The sequence below is a fragment of the Cyprinus carpio genome, chromosome A4 (genome assembly GCF_018340385.1).
Source record: "Cyprinus carpio isolate SPL01 chromosome A4, ASM1834038v1, whole genome shotgun sequence".
Taxonomy (NCBI): Eukaryota; Metazoa; Chordata; class Actinopteri; order Cypriniformes; family Cyprinidae; genus Cyprinus; species Cyprinus carpio.
In genome coordinates this window covers 16,320,047-16,338,667 of record NC_056575.1, presented here as the reverse complement: position 1 = coordinate 16,338,667, position 18,621 = coordinate 16,320,047, and the positions used below count along the sequence as shown (strand labels likewise).

Genomic DNA, 18,621 nt, shown 5'->3' with positions numbered 1-18,621 from the left:
TAGATAATCAAAAAAACATACTACAATTCACTGCTGTTTCCTGCTGATATAAAGAACTTTTATTTTTAAGACTACAGGGGCAGTTAATTTTTTTTTTTTGCCCGTTGAATTATTATTATTATATATATTTTGTAACTAATGCATTTTGATGTTTGCATCACATAACCAGTTCCAAATGTATGGCTTTTCTGACATGGTAAACTTGCTCAGTAGCTCACCTGGTACAGCATTGCACTTGCGATGTGGAAAACTTGAGTCCCATGAATTCCCATAAATACAAGAGTCATAATAAAATCAGTATGCCACGTTTGCTTTTGTTAATGCTGTCAGTTAGGTTTAAAGTAGGGTAGTTTCAACGTTTTATTGCTAGTTTCAAACACAATAGAGTATTAATCTTTTAGAACCACTCACCGGACAATTTACTGTTTTTGAACTTCCGCTTGTCCTTTCATTTTTGGTATGATGAATGATCGGGATCAAACTTGATTTTTAAAATCCTGACTCGTTCCTGTCTCATTATTTAACTTCAAATTTAAAAGGTTATAGATTTTATTTACATAATTTCTATAAAAGTATATTTACAAATGCTTTATAAATATGTAATTACTCACTCGCTGAATTATATACACAATTTAGTGAGACCATATGACAACGTTACTTAATAAATTTTGAAAATTTGTGTAGTATTCCATTGTGAACAAAGCCAAAATGTCCAGTAATCTCCAAAATGTATATATTCAGTTGTCAATATCCCTCTTATAGTTGTCTATGTACTTGCCTTGAAAAGGTGGCAGTGTTATACTGTAAAAATAATGGGGAAGGCATAGCTTACATGTGTGCATGCGCACAACTGTTCTCCAGTTGATTCAGCTAAAGTGTGTTGTTGAGATGGTTGCATTGATGTAAATATATTTGTATGAAAAACTGCTCAAATTTAACTGCAATATAAACCTTCACACCTCGGGTGCTATAAATGTTAACACCGTGAAATGCTGATAATGGTACATAAGCACAAACATGCATGATGGTCTTGTAAATCACTCACACACTCAAAGCTTTCCAGGTTTTATCTCTGGTCCATGAATTTCAAGCTGTTCCTCCAGCTGGACACACACAAATACAGGCTATTTTTTGGTGAATGGAATACTAGTATTTTATAGTATATAAAGTATACTACTTTATTTAATTTTTTTCAAAAGCATGTATATACACTATGCAACAACAAATGGTAGCATGCTACGCTATTGCTATGCGACTTTACTGTATTGAATTTGGAAAGTGTTGTTTGGAAAGTAAATTTAGCTAATTAAATTACTATTTTGCATATTTAATCCAGTTTTGCAAGTCCAGTCGAATACTCTAGAAAGAGGTAAATTGCCTCCGGTTTAGTCTGGTGTAGTGCATTGTGGGATGCAGTACTCACCACAGTGTATCCTGGTTGTTTGCTTCATTTGTTAAGTGTAGTATTTAATTATTATCACCACATTAATTACTTATAAATAGTAGGACATATTGCAATAGACATAAATCAACCAAAACACCTGCCACACTTATTTTTCGCCAAATTGGATTTTTCTGGTCTTATTAAAAGTGCAATCCATCAAATCATATATCTGATCTAACCTGTTCAAGAACAATTAAATGTCTAAACAACCACTTGCCCTGAGTGTGTGTGTGTATGCATATAAATAACACTGGATTTGCGTCTCTCTAAAGTAAATTGCGGAAATACATCAATCAGTCTTTTATGACAGTGGCATCTAATAACAAGCCTCACCCTTAATAATGTTTACCAAGATACACACATACTGTCTGCTTACAGAATTAGGGAGATTGCTGTCTAGATCCACTTAATTGTATCCATAAATCTTATTGTAGAATGTCATCTGATGGAAAAGAGTTTTAGTGAGCAAGGTGTAACATTTCCTAGAGGGCTCTGCAAATAGAATGAACTGGCTTCTTGACATGTTTGAGTTTAGAATGGAGGCATGGATAACCCCCCCAAAAAAAAACATACACAGACATATATCGATTAGGGCTGTCTATTGATTTACATTTTAATCAAATTAATTACATGACATGCTAATTAATCAATTACATGTATCAATATTTGGTGGGAAATTCCCCAAATAATTCAATGACATTACATTAATCTGAAATGTAGACAACATGGAATTAAATCATGGAATACATGCAAATAGTGGAAAGAAATGAAAACATGACACTTTCAAACGTGACATTTTCAACATGTATTTTGTTTAATAGCATCCTGAGATGAAAATGACAGTAGTGGAAAATGCATTTTGGAAAATTTTGAAATTAAATAGCAAACTCCTTGGTTGATTTCATAGCTAAAAATTTGATAAAAAAATATTTTCCAACTTTTTGCACAAAACAATAGTTTCACAAAACACCTCGATTGCTCTGTTTTCTTTACAAACAAACACACAAATTAACAAACTAAGAAAATAAAAACTAACTAAACAAACAAACAAATAAATTCATTTTTTTACAACCAAATTCTATTGTGGAATTGATTCCTGTGAGATGTTTGTCATTTAATAAATAAATAAATAAATGATTTGTTTAATTCACTCTGTTAAGATAATAATTTTAAACCTGATAATTTATATTATTAGAATGTACCTTCATATTTGAAGATTGGTAGTCTAGATGTGGGACAAGGGAAAAACAATACAATTTTTGCATAGACATATGAAGTACCAAAAGTAAATTATAAAAGCAAGATAAAAAAATAAATAAAATAAAATACGTTTTTTTAAAAAAAGTAAAAAATGTGACTTACAACACAAGACCACCTAAACTGCCATTTTTGGCTGCATCATATTTTTAATTGCTGGTTTATGTATACATAGAAAAAGATCAGACAAAGACGTATATTTACATGTCTTGCACCATGAGTTCTGCATTTTTTAAGAGTTCTATGAAAAACATTTTGAGATCCTTGTGTTCCTTTCTATTGCATTCTATGCAGCTGTTTTTGAACGCAAGAACACATCATCTGTAAATGTCTCCTTTCTCATTTGTGGAGTCACACAAGGTGTTTTTTCACACTAGTGTTGCCTTAGTGCAGGAAAATCCCTCATTACGGAATGGTATGATTAATTGCATGAATGTTTTTTATGCAATGCATATTAATATAATTAACTAAATGAATGTATTATATTCACAGGCCTAATACAGATGCAAAGTTATAGCCAAAGATACAGGTAAAACCTCCTGAATACAAGAACCAAACACACACAGTTAACCTCACAAACAAACGTTAACAAAGACCATAATCCGGTTAAAACTGACAGATATAATTTATTTTCCACCGCCGGCTAATAGTTTATGCCACACTATCTCATGCGCTGCGTCAAAATTCTTTCAGTTTGGAATTGTTTGAACAACAACGGCGTGGTTATCCCTTTTTTCTGAGCGGATGACTGTGCAGTGACAGTGAATGATGTATTTTTTCTCCTTTCTACAGGATTTCTTTTAAACAAACATGTGAAGGCCTTTGTGTCAGCCTGTCTGTATTTTGGCGTTTCAAAACCTCGTCTTCTGAGCCGCCCGTGTTAATAATCACCTTGACTTCCATCAGGCTTTAACATGAAACAATACATCAACGCTGCCTTGAACCGCACTTCAATGAGCTTAAAGCCATACAGCCTCCCCAGCACCCAAACACACACTTTTATGCAAATATTGTGTCTTTGTACTTGTTAATATGAAAGGTGTTATTAAATCTTATTTTGCATTATTCTGGTTTGAGGGATAAATCTATCAAAGTTATGTATATATATATTTTTATGTTGTTTTTATTTATTTGAACATTTTTTAATTAAGCACCATTGAGAGTAGATGATGTGTCGGGTAAGTTGTGGGCTACTGACGAAGGAAACGACAGAGAGAGGCTTGTGAAGTGAGCAAATTGACTGAGTGAGTGGCTGCTATATGCTGTTTTAATGTGAAGTGAATTGTGGGGAAAGCTGCTAAAACTGAGGCTAGTTTAAGCTATTGGTGAGATGTTATTTTAAGCCCTACAGGTAAGGTGGGCCAATCCCATTGACCCCTGTCAACACCATCATAATTTAGTGCTCTGTGTGTTTGTGTATGTGCGTTTGCCTCTGTAGGCTCCATATTTTATACTTTGCTCAGTAAAATAGGAAAAAAAAATGAATAACCAGTCAAGTCAAGAGGAGGAATGAAAAAAAATAAGAGGTCTTGGTGATGTCACTGGACACAGAAAGTCATCTCAAAAGCAGTGGAATTTAGTACACAATTAGTACACAGTTTCCTTGTGCACAATAAGACCAATAATGTGTACTTAGAAAATAATAAGGCTAATTTTGAATTTGTTGACAATTTGAAACTAGAGTGATGCTCCTCTTTTGAAAACATCAACAATAAAAATTAATTAGCTACATTACAAGCTACTTACAAAAAGCAGTACTTTGTGACTGCTACATTGCAGTCTTTTAACTGCGACTATGTATCTCACAGTTGCGACTCTATTTCTTATAACTGTGGCAATTATATATTAACATATACTGATATATTTAATATATTTATATATTAACAATTATATAAAACTACATCTCGTTATTTTTACAGTTGTAACTTCATTTCTCGTAACTGTGACTGTATCTTACATTTTCGACATTTATTTTTAACAACTGTAACTGTATTTTATAATTGCAACTTTATTTCTTGTAATTGTAAATTTATTTCACAATTACAATAACAGCTACATTTCATATTATTTTTAATTCCCATTTTTAATTCACATCACAACTGACTGCATTTTCCATAATTGTGACTATATCTCACAAGCAACATTATATCTAATAATTGACTTTATATCTCACATTTGCGACTATTTCTCATAATTTTTTATTTAAACTGTATATCATATTGTGACTTAATTTCTCATAATTGTGACTGTAACTCACAATTTTGTCATTTGTTTCTAACAATTGTGATTTTATATTTCACAATTCAGAGTTTATTTCTCATAACTGTCAATATCTCACAATTGTGACATTATTTTAAAAAAATGTGACTTATATCTCTTCTAATTGTATTTGTCGCCATAAAGAGTTAATGAGTGATGACTTAATATTGGTAAATCAACTGGTGCAATGAAATGAATCCAAATGAATGGTCCAAATGAACCAATCTGCTAAAATCAGTTGGAATTTGCATTAGTTTTTCTCAATGCAAACATGTACGTCTATGAACGTATTTGATTTAATGTCTAGCAAACTCCTTAAAGTTATATTTGTCACATTAGACACTTTCTGCTTTCCTTAATAAATGTCTCTCCTATTGTTGTACCCTTTAGCCCATGAATGAACTCAGCAAGCCGAGAATATTTAAGCACAATATGGTGTTTCTGTCAGTCAGTCAGTGTTTTCAGGTTAGTTAAGTGAGTCTGTAGTGTGTAAAGGGGAATCTTGTCAATCAAAGCTTAGACTGAACGTGATGGAATCTTCTGACGCAATCTCTGAAAGCAGCCGCACGTGAAAGGTCTGACGCTTTCAATTAAAATGTCCATCAGGGATTACACACACACTTACACCCCCACACACACACACACACACACACACACACTTATGCTCTGTTTTCTAAGTGTGGCCTTTGCACTTACAAAGAGCTTACAATTTCCACTTTTGCCTGCAGGCACCCTGGCTCAGTGTTACACAAGTACACTATTCTTTCTCTCTCGCTGTCTGACTCATTCTGCACATACACATGTTTGCACATGACACTTTCAGATAAAATTTGTTTTGAACTATTTACATGTAATTGTGCTACATTTAAGCTTGTCAATTCTTTTATTTATTTGATTTATTTTACATTGCAGACAGGAACTGGAATTGTATTGAATGTAATGATTCTGATACTTTAAAGATTCCATTAATGATTCCTTTGGGACTTTAAAGGAAGCAAAACCTTAATCATGTAATTAGTCTCAAGTATACACTAGAGTCACAGTAAGTAGATAATTAGTCATAACAGCAGTTCTCGGTTTATTCTGAGTTTCGTCATGCCAATAGTCATGAAATGATCTTAGTGAAGAACCACTAAATGATTCAGTTAGAGAGTGATTCATTAGACTGACTCAAACTTATAACTTCCCCATCTCCATATAGGCTTAATTTCCTACTATAAACTCTCATAAAAAATAAAAATAAAAAAAAAAAATCTAAAAGCAGTCACTGGGGTGGTACCTTTTCAAAATGTACCCTTAGTTACCTCTAAAGGGTGCATATAAGTACCTTAAAAGTACATATTAGTACCTCTAGTGTACATATTAGGGTACCGCTCCAATGACAGCTTTTTATTTTTATAAGAGTGTGTGGTATGCAAAAGCGGTAAAATGGGATTTGTCATATTCATAAATGGCAGGCAACCAGCAATGTGGCTGATTTTTTCTAGGTAACACGATGACAATACGGCGGATATCTACGTGGAATACGATTGTATTCGTACTACACACATGTACATTTTTAAACAGAATGAATTTTTGATTTTGAGTCTCTTTATAAATAACCAGCTCAGAGTTATTCCTTTCGAGAATTGGACTACACTGGTCGGCTTTTTGATGTTGTTTCTTGTTCCATTGTACTTCAGATTCAGTAGCAGTGCAATGTTTCATGAACATCAAGACACTGTTGTTGTGTTCCACTTGCATCTGCACAAGAATGCAAATGCTTAAAAACTGCTAACGGAACTGAATGGAATGCAAAATCACTTATTGTATGAAGATTGTATTGAGAATTGATGAATGGTTCTGTCTTCAAGTCTGGAAGAGCAACTTTAGATTCTAAAGAAGTTTCGTCCTCATTATATATGTAACATTAAACACTAAGAAATGAAACTGGAAAGGAAACATATTGGAACAAAGAAGGGTGCCAAATGAAACTTTGTTTTGCATAGATATTAAAATCTACATGAAAAATGTTGCATGAATGTATTTAGGTCAGACAGTAGTTTGCATACAGTGAGAGCACGCTTAGCAGATCAACATTAGCTTGCAGTAGTCTCTATACTGTACTTTTGTGTGTGTTTGTTTAAGGCTCAGAATGGATTTGTCTTCACAGGACAAATGACACGTTAAACCAGGTTGATTTATGAATGCATTGAGTGCAGACACTAAAAGAAATGAACACCGCGTTGATACAAAAGCACAACAGGGACATTCCATTCTTCCCTGTGCTTCCGACCAGATGGCTGTGGCGTAAGACAGGGGGGGGTATGAGCGCCAGACATGCCTGTCAAGGTAAGGCCATATCGGGTGCTGTTCACAGGAGTTCAGGTAGCTGTTGAATGGAGAGGGTGGAGGGGTGAGAGGTCGGGCCAGATCCTCTCAACAAGGGGCTGGAGAGGTCAGCTGCCCCTAATCTCTTATGTGGGCATCTTGGATTTTTGCCTTCTGATCATAATTGAAGTGTTGTCATTCAATAGCAAGATGACAGAATATTTTTTTTTTTTTTTTACCTTATTTCTAATTAAAAAAAAAATAAATAAAATATAAAATATAATATATATATATATATATATATATATATATATATATATATATATATATATATATATCTTTATATATATTATTAATTTCCTCATTATTAAATGTTTTCTCATTACAAAATGAAATACTTAGCTACCTAACAATAGGTTTAATAATACCCACAATACAGTACGGCCTCAAAGAGCTTATTGCTTTAATAAAATAGTTATATCTTAAAAATATTTCATAAAAAAAGTTATAATTTACTCACTGTCATGTCATTCCAAATCTATATGATCATCACAAACTAAAATATTTTGAATTCATCCAAAACTTGAAACTTTATAAAGATATAGTAAATCTAATCTGTATGAAACAAGTGGTTTAATCCAAATATTCTAAAGAGAACGATCACTTTATATGAAGAAGATTATATTTATATATATTTATTCACATATAAACACTGATCAGTGAACATCATTTTAAATAACATGAGGGTGACCAATTTTCATTTATGTGTGGACTAACCATTTACGGGCACAAATTTTGATTACATTTTTATTTTATTAATTATTATTTAATTTATTATTTTGACATGGTTGATTATCCAAAAAAAGTTTACTTAAAATCAAACAAACAAGCTTAAAAAACCAGTCCCTCCAGGATTTTGCGATTCTGCGATCACTGAATTTTTGCAAAATCAAGCAAACTCCGCAATTTTCGAACAGGTTCACAAATTTTTGTAATTGTCGCAGATTTTCTGCAAATTTTGGTCTTTGACGCGTCCCGTGACATCATCGCAACAACTTTTACATTAGGTGTACATTTCTCGCTTCATCACAAGTAAATCTGCATTAACATTACCATATTTTAACTGTTAAAGTGAAGTCCCAGATAACCCTATAATTCACCCAACTACACTCTGTAACCTTTATTAAGAAACAGATAAAGTTTATCTTACATATTGGTTTTCATACATATTTCATCATGTATTGATGCATCTTCCATTAGCTCCTTATCTGTCCCTATGAATTTTACGTTGTACATATGCATCTTAATTTATAATGCCTGATTAATTTCTTATCTGGAGTACAGCATGGAAATACATCCCCTTATGTCTTGATTTGGATTTTAGTTTAATTAAAACATTGATCTCATTGATCTTTTTTTTTTCATTCGTTTGATTCGGATGAACATGAATACACCACTATAATATTAGTCTGAATATCTGAAATCTTTATCAACTTATTGTGTTCTTGAGAAAAGCATAGTAAATTTATTGTGAACCCTTTAATGTGTGCAACTTTAAAACGATTTGTATATTTACTATTGCCTGCAACACAAACACTAAAACCTACTCTTTCTACTGTATCCTTGTAGTACATAGATGTTTTACTACACCTGATGATATATAAAGTATGCAGTAAATCACATGCTGCATGAGGTAAAGTATCCCACAATGCAATGTGTCCTACTTAAAATAACCAGAAGCAATAGCAATAGTTATTTTTGACTCATTAAAATACTTAATATTATACAAATAACGCAAATTACATAAGTATCCTAACTGATGTGAATGCATGAATATGTTTTATTGTTCAAATAATAATTAGTTTGCAGTAATGCTAATTTGATGATTGGCAAAATTTGTATTTGTTTTTATAAAACACCCTTACTAACACACCCATGAACAGTTAACAGACTTGCAAATGTATGCACAAATACGGACATAACAATTAAATGTAATTTGTTTTATTTGCATGTAAAATTACATTCTGTATCATTGAATTGAAGTCTTTTCTGAGAATTAGCATTATTTTTGTGGTCTTCTTGCATTCTATCAGTGTCTATGTTGGTAGACAGTGGCATTTAGATAAACTGTTGTCAATATGTGTTTGGAAAACTACTATTCAACGATTCAATACTATACTACGATTCAATTATTTTATCAAAATCTCACTGGTAGACAGTCACTTTTAGATGAGTGAAGGACCAGTTAGAATGAGTACATACACACAAAAGTACAAATGTGACCCTGGACCACAAACTAAGTCGCTGGGGTATATTTGTAGCAATAGCCCAAAATACATTGTATAGGTCAAAATCGTTGATTTTTCTTTTATGCCAAAAATCATTAGGATATTAAGTGAAGATCACATTCCATGAAGATATTTTGTAAATTTCCTACTGTAAATATATCAAAACTTAATTTTTTTATTAGTAATATGCATTACTATAAGAACTTCATTTGGACAACTTTAATGGCGATTTTCTCAATATTTCGATTTATTTATTTTTTTTGCACCCTCAGATTCCAGATTTTCAAATAGTTGTATCTCAGCAAATATGGTCCTATATCCTAACAAACCATACATCAATGGAAAGCTTATTTATTCAGGTTTCAGGTAATGTATAAATCTCACGAAAAAAATACCCTTATGACTGTTTTTGTGGTCCAGGGTCACGAATGTGCACACATACACAAACACTGATAATTTGATTGTGATATCATTGAGGTGTGAAATTAAAAGGAAACAGCAGCCCTCCAGGTGAATGACTCAACATGTTTGTTTTATTCATATTTTATTCATATTTACAGGTGTAAATGCAATTACTAATGGAAATATTTATTTACGAATGAAATATTTACTTTACTTAATAATTTTATTTAAACAAGTACAATTTTAACAAGTGCACTGTAATAATGTAAATTAAATTTGATTATTAAATTTAATTTAATAATGTAAAATTAAAAAGTTTTGAAGTACATTTGTACCGTGTAGTACATGCCGATATACCAGTTAAATTTAATATACTTTAAATGTACTAAATATATTTGAAGACATGATTCTAATAGAAATGACATTAAAGTAAATTGTACTTTATCGTTAAATACTTGTCAATACATTTGGCAGTGTAATTGAACATATTCCAAAATAAGAAGTAAATATGAAATTACAGTACATATAAAGATGCAATTAAAAAAAATTATAAATTAATTAAATGGAATGAAAATTTATTATAATTTAAATTTATATATATAAAAAAAACAGTGAAAGTAACTCTCTTTAAGTGTACTTAAGTGGCCTATTATTTAAATAATATTATATTATCTGCAAGTACATTTAAGCGCAAAGAATGGTTAGCTCAAACACATTCTATATGAGATTTATCAGTGATAAATATAATATTAAAATGGTATAGCTTAAATACACATTAAAATATATGAGATACAGGGTGAAGTAAATGTACAGGTGAATGTACTTAGAATGTGTAACTCCACACTGTCAATTTAGCTAAATATTGACTAAAAGGTCCAAAAACTGTCAATTTAGCTAAATACTGACTAAAAGGTCCAAAGACTACAATGTGGCTTTTGCTATGGTTACTCAAATGTGTGTTCTTACTCCTCTTCTTATTTTTATTAGAATGTATTTTTGAAATGATAACACTGCATAAATGCTTTTTGTTATTATTGCTTTGTTAAACCGAGATTGCAACACTTCCTATTAATTTGAAGTGTGTGTTGTAATGTTTATCTGCTGACCTTTCGCAGGGAGAGGTCAGGCCTCTGGAGATTCCATCAGCATGTGCTGACAGCACTGAATCCTGGGTAATGCGTGCGCGTGGAGGATGTGACATCATCGCTACCCCTGGCTTTATCTCTCAAAGTTAATCACTTTGGAAACATTCCAGGAATAACAAGTGCAACTGCACATGTGTGTGTAAAAATGACAGCGTGACACCTATGTGTGTGAAAGTAAATTGTATTTATCTGTCAACCTGGAGAATGTAGCAGGTTACTAATGTTGCTAAGCTCTCTCTCTCTCTCTCTCTCTCTCTCTCTCTCTCTCTCTCTCTCTCTCTCTCTCTCTCTCTCTCTCTCTCTCTCTCTATATATATATATAAGTACTCTAAAGCTAAGCATGCCGACTTGTTTAAAACAGAATTTGCAAATATATATTTTATAGGTCCAGACCACATGATGAGCTGCTTTTAATTATTCAGGAATTATCCCGGATTATGCTCTAATGCACATAATTTTTGTTGCTCTGAAATAATTAAGACATTATTTAGGATCACATTTGTAACCCATACACATTCCCCACTCAAAATAAAATATAGTAAAAATAAAAACAGAATAAAACAGTGTACATATAGATTTGTATAAATCTTTCTCTCTCAGTACAGGCACATGTTTGTGTGTGTAACTCTAACCTGTGCTCATGCGGGGCCGGTGGGCTGTAATTTGCCCTCACCTGGCCCCAGCCATAATTACTCTAATGAAGCAGGACGGAGCCAGGGGTCCAAGCCCTGGCCCCGGGCCCCCACCAAACAACAGGCCGTTCAGCCAGTCCAAGACAGGAGTGGACATACCTAATGGTCATACTGACAGTCCTGTCTGTGAATGCAGTTACAGTAGCTGCGTGTCTCTCTGGTGGGCTGTCATTGTAGTCGGCAAGTAAGGTATTTTTCATGTCAGCTCGTAAATGTGTGTGTTGTCTACGAAGACTAAAAAGGTTTATAAGATTAAGATATTTATAGGTGTCACTTTTAATCTTAAAATTCCTTAACTGCATTGCAGCTGCATTCACTTGTAAAATGCTATGCATTTGACTAAAATATGGTAGTATTTCTGGTAGCGATCTGATAATTGCTTATGCTGTTGATGTTCAGCTAACTGTGTAAAGATCACTAATTTGAGCTGCGCAAGATCAACTTCACTAGATGCTACTTTGATTTCACCTCTAGAAATTCCTTTATGCATGATATGCAAACATACAAAGCCACATAAAATTATTCCATGTGATCTTCTCAAGCTGTAGGATAGCTTCAATTCAAAATTTAAGTGGTAAAAAAAACTTGAAATATTATATATACAGCTGACAATAAAGCATGTTGCAATTTTCTAGTGAAGTACGGATGAGTATGATGAAATAAAGATTAAAAAAAAAAAAAAAAAGTACCACCATGGGAATGTCCAGGTTCAAACTAAAAACCAGAAAAGTTCTTTCAGGTAAATCTTTGTCCTTCAAGAATGAGTAGTTTCTGTGTGTGGCAAGAACTGTTTCTTCAGCAGACTGCTCAAAGGGCTGCTTTTAGTTTTAGTATATTGAATATCACATTGAAAAACAGTACTCTAATTATTTATCATTTTATTAATAATCAATTTATTTTAAATTTACAAAAAAAAAAAAAAAAAAAAGCCAACTTGAAATTAACTATATAATTTATATGTTTGATTTGTTGATTTAATACAAAATAAAAATATAAATTCAATTTTGATTATCAGTATTATTTTTCTGTTTGATTATTTATGGCAGCCCATAGATCCATATGATGAAAAGTTGTGAAATTTGGCACACTAAAAGAAAAGATTCTCGACCTCTATCATGCAGTTTTTGAGCTTTCTATCTCAGACTCTCTAGCGCCACCAACAGTTCAAAACTGCACTTACACTTTAGCTAATAACTTTCGAACCAAATGGCCTAGAAACAATAAACCAATTGACTGAAGAATATGGATGTTAATTAAATATTCTTAGCAATCTCCTTCCTCTGTCATTGACGTTTTCTGTTCATCGAATTTCATTCTTTCATGAAAACGGTTGAAATAAAGCAGGAGGAACAAGTGGTTGAGCTTGAAGGAAAGGGAAAGGAAAAAGCGGGAACAATAAAAGAGCAGAACAGAAAAGAAAAGAAGAGAAGCACAACAGATTTGGTCGTGTCTCTGTGTGGATTTGCCTTTTGTTTGAAATGAAAATTCAGAGTGTTTGTAGGATTACTCTGGATTGGCAGGCCCTCAGGAGCCAACCACTTATCTGTAAAAGTGTGTGTGTGTGCTATAGTGTGTAAGTGTGTGTTCCCTGAGGAAGACCTCACTTATCTGAACAGCAGTAATGTAGAGTATGGTAATCATCTGTGAGAGTGTGTATGCACACGTGTGTGTCACACCATTTTTTTTTTTTTTTTTTTTTTTTGGCATTTTAAAGATTTCTATTGTGGTGCCAGTGAGTAAAACAGAAACCCAATGGGAATGATCAGGATGCAACAAAACCTAAAAAAATTATCTCAGGTGACATGTTTTGTGTGTGTTATTTATTTACTGTCTCTTACATTTCATTTAGCAAACATTACATTTTTGACTCAATATTAGAGAGTTTAGAAGCCCTGGAGGATATCAGATAATTGTCCCTTCATATTGCATGGAGTTTATTTGTGTGTTTATTGAACATTATTTTAGAGAAAAAAAAAAGACAGATAGTTGAACGTTCTGCTGAGTGTGTTCTTGCCCCTCTCATTAGCTGGGTCATTGGAAGGTGATGTTGTCGTTAAACATAGCTGTTAGGATGACCCGCTTAGAATGTAAACACCTGCTTTGTGTCTTTCTCTTATACACACACACACACACACACACACACACACACACACACACACACACGCGTGCACCTGAATTCCACACAGCTCAGCACCAGCACAGAGAGTGTGTACACTGTATGTGTGTACTTGCAACGAGTGGATACAAGTATCCTGCAATTTTAGGATTACATGCAACAACATAATAGGAGATGGCACATATAATGTTTCTGTTAGGAAACAATACTAAGCTCAAAGTAATGCTTCTAACACTCAAATTGCAAACTGTCACACAGAATAGGGGTTAGCTGAAGAGTAATGGTTTAACAGACAGGGCTTTAGGGTTTAGAGTTAATTCTTAACAAGAGGAAAGTTTCTTTTGTTGTCATGTCAAAAGTTGTTGGGTGTTCTTTACTGGTTTTATAATCATACAGCCATGCAGAGGGTAATATTAGTAATAATTTATATATATATATATATATATATATATATATATATATATTTTTTTTTTTTTTTTTTTTTTTTACACTTTTTGAAGAAAGTGTGTGGTTCTTCCTTTTGCAAAAAGCCTCAGCAAAATGGGTTTTGTGGTTTGTTGCCAAGGTGTTTCTATGGGGTTGCTAAGGTGTTTTCTATGAGTCTCTGACTCTCAATGTAATTTTATTTTTGATCAATAACACACCACTCCCCCCTTCCTAAGGTGTGTTAGTTCATTTAAAAATAAGTGCATAAATGTCATACATACAATGGAATAAAGACGCAAAAAGGTTAATACAACTTTGCTGATATCATGACTATAAAAAAGGATAAAATGGTAAAAAGGAAAAACTTTTTTCCTTTTTACCAAGTAATTTGGAAGTTATTATTATTATTATTATTATTTAGGGAAAAATCACTAAAGTGGTTTTGTTAAAATATTATTTTTATTTAAACATTAAAATTAATATTTGGAAAAACTTTTGCCCATCAAATCAAAGTTATGTCAGCCAACCAACATGCAGTATAAGCAAGCAAGCAAACAAACACACAAAATAAATTTGACTTTTTTTTTTAGGCTAGGTGTAGTTCAGATTACTAAATGTTCTCCCAAAATAATATTAATGAATTATAAAAAACATATTAAAAATAACAAAAAACAAACAATCTTAAAATTCATGTGAACTTTTGTCACTAAAGTCATAAGGTTGAAGTCATAAAATGCAAACCTTTACTGAAAATTATATACATGAACTTGGCATGTGTTTGAAAGAATCAGTAACAATGCTTAGGGTTACAAGTGTGTTCAAACCTTAAATACGAGCAATAATAATAATGATGCTTGTCTAAGCAAACACAACTAACAAAACAGTGTAAATGGCACTTTTCTAAAGACACACACGTGAATCCCAGTGGACACGCACCACATTTTGTTACTCCAATCACAAATTAAATCCCATTAAAATGTACAGGCCTGTTAAAGAGGGAGACAGATAAACCCACAGCTTTGAAATGTTCTATTTATTAAGATGGATGTGTGTGTGTTTATTTCCTTGGGCTAAAGAATCCCCCTTGTCTAGATTAACCCCCCTGCCCAGTTTGAAAGGGGTTGTATGCTAATAGAGATCCTCTGAGACTGTGCTCTGCTCTGTGTTTATGTGTGTGTGTGTGTGTGTGTGTGAAGGGGGCAGTATGGTAATAGGGGTCCCGGTGTGATTGAAATCTGCGTGTGGGAGATAACGGGTTTATGTTGGGTTATAAAACTGCCATTAGTAAAAATCACCCTTTACACACACTCTCTCTCTCTCTCTCTCTCTCTCTCTCTTTCTCTCACACACACACACACTTACACTCTCTCACACACACACACACACACACACACACACACACACACACACACACACACACACACACACACACACACACACACACACACACACATATCTATTATTAACACTGTATTTTATCACCTCAATGCCCCAATCACACGATCAGCCCATTTTTCCTTTTATTCAGAAAAAGAAAAACTAAAATATCGTTCTACAATTCAATTCTACTATGTATTTTTATTTATTTATTTATTAAGTGGATTTTTATTTAATTTTTTTCTGGGAAAGTTACATCAAAATAAATATTTCCTAATAGAAAGTTTCTGCAAGAAAATATGATTACTCTATTTAAATATAGTATGTATATGTATAATAGAACCATGTAAAGTGATATGATTTATATAATTTTACAATATTACATAATCAGTATTATTACTTTATACATTATCATTATTTTATGGTTCCATATTAGTGTAAACTTAAAAAATGTAAAAGGCAGAAATTAAGTTATGATTAAGTTATAATATTAAAGCAGACACAATTTCATCTTACATTGCTAATTGTTAAAATTGCTAACTTTGTCGACAAACCTCCTCCTTTTCCATTTTTTATTTTTTTAGCAATCTTTGCAAATTCACCCTTTATGATTAATGCATTGATATCTACTGGTGTCACTGGAGAATTCCTTTGCAGTTAACATTTGGAATGTATGATGTCACAGTGTGCTGCATCAAGTGGGCAGTGCTAGAAAAGAAACATCTGCATAATGTAATCAGTGTGAGCTGCAGTCATGGCTCAAATAAACACATTGTAACAGTAATTATGATGCCAGCACTTGAAAAGTCCTTTTTTTGGGGGATAAAGTTTCCTGTGAGGGGTAGGTTTAGGTGTAGGGCAATAGAATATATACTTTTTGTGCAGTATAAAAACTATTACACCCCACAAGGATAGTAAACCAGACATTTGTGTGTGTGTGATTGTACTGTATGTGTGCATGTGGTCGTTAGACGTGCTCAGTGACCAAAGCGCAGATGAAAGGGTGGAGTTGGTTGCCGGAGAGGCAGGCAGGCAGGAAGAGGGCAGCTCTAATTGGCTAAAGAGGAAATGTGTAATGAAAGGCTACAAACCACCAACAATAGCTTCTCTCTCTCTCTATTTCTTGCTCGCACTCTCTCTCTTTCACACATACGAATACATCTCACCCAAATCCCTCTCTCCCACCCCCCCAAACACACAAATACATATATTCCAAACCAAACCATCTCCCTTAACTCCCATATTTTATATTGTAAACCAACAATATCTATTGATTGAAGACTGGGCTAAAGCTAAAACTGTACATTTTCTGTGAAAAATAAATAAATGTGAGAACGCACAATGCTGGTGGTTGATAAGGTGTTGCCATGAAGTTGCTGAAGTGTTTCGGGCAGTTTCTAGATGCTAGTGCAGTAGCTTGTTTAGGCTCCACGTAAACCATGCAATTGAGTTGAGCCTCGCAGTCCAGGGGGGCCCCCGTGGAAATCGATTTCTACTGAATTTCCCACCCGGAACCCCCTCCCCCCAGGGACCGCTTGCATAGCGCCCCCAAAACTCTAAACATGCTTCTGCTCGAGTTGCTATATACTGTATGATTTTCTAGTTTCTAGATTTGGATCAGGTCCAAGTCTTTGGGATTTTTTTATTTTTATTTTTTTTACCTGTTTGATCATTTATAAATTGAAAAGTACGGTAACATTAGCAAAATTACTGCAAAGAAGAAATTATCTATTGTCAATACTGTAGCGATGTGTGAAGTATACATGTCGCTCACACAGAAGTCATTTTCAAACCAAGCAATCTTCTGTTGTTCAGTGCAGCAAATCTGCATGATCAACCTGAAACGGGTGTAAAATCTGTTTGTGGAAATCTTTCACCGTCAAGCTGGATTTTAGATCACTAGGATTTCTATATAATTTTTTCATAGAATCTAATTATGCCCCCAATGATGATTATTATTTTAAAGAGGGCGGTTAGAAGTGAATCTTCATGCTTCTTTTCTTAAAAATAATGTTTTCAAACAAATTCATACAAATACTGTATATAATATGCTTAAGTTTTAAAATAAAATTGGGTTCGGGATATTTCAGGCAAAATAGGTCCTTTGTGTACTGTCAATAGTTTAGTGATGTTTGATGTACAGCTCACACAGAATATACTTTCAAACCAAGCAACCTTCTGTTGGCCAACATGGTAAATTCACGCGACCAACTTGAAACCAATGCAAAATCTGCATTTGGAAATTTTTCACCATCAAATTAAATTCCCAGTTGTGTGTAATCCTATTGAAATGATTCGGTCTTGACCATGAAAATTCAACGAACAACAGTATATGTGACTGCACTTTAATACGGAAATATGTCCTTGAGATATGTCCTTAAGATGTCCCTTTTCCCCCCACATTGACACTACGCATAAACCGCATAAACTTAATAACTCATGGCTGTGTTTTGGGGTCAAAACTAAAAATAAAATACTCCTTGTTTACTTTGCATTCAGTGGTTTGAAAAATGTTGCCACTATTCCTTAACAAGTTGAAAGAGTGACCTCTAGTTTTCTGAACATAAAAGAGAAGGATAAAGGCAATGGTGGTAGGTATAAGAGATACAGAGAGAGACTATATCCCTTCTCTTAGTTTGACCTTCACTGTTGGTTCTCAGTGAAGTTATTCATCATTTACACGATGCGTGAAGTTCACCTTGTCAAAAGTACCCACCCAGCCGCTGGCACACAGTGTGTGTGTGTGTGTGTGTGTAAAATCTGCAGGTGCATTGGAATTCATAATACAGTCACTGTAGTCGTACACATGGCCCGTCACGGACTTAAGGAAATAATTCACACACACAAAAAAATTCAGTGCTGTCGTTATTTATTCACCCTGATGTCCATCTGAATTTGTGTGCTA

At 33.4% G+C, this 18,621-nt stretch overlaps 1 long non-coding RNA gene across 1 annotated transcript in view; it reads left to right on the top strand.

Moving 5' to 3' along the window:
* LOC122140212 overlaps nt 1–11,839 on the top strand; it is a 99,687-nt gene extending 87,848 nt beyond the window's left edge. Inside the window, exon 4 of the long non-coding RNA XR_006156904.1 lies at nt 11,076–11,839. This is a non-coding gene — a long non-coding RNA (uncharacterized LOC122140212). The remainder of the gene's footprint in view (nt 1–11,075) is intronic.
* Nucleotides 11,840–18,621: the final 6,782 nt, after the last annotated feature.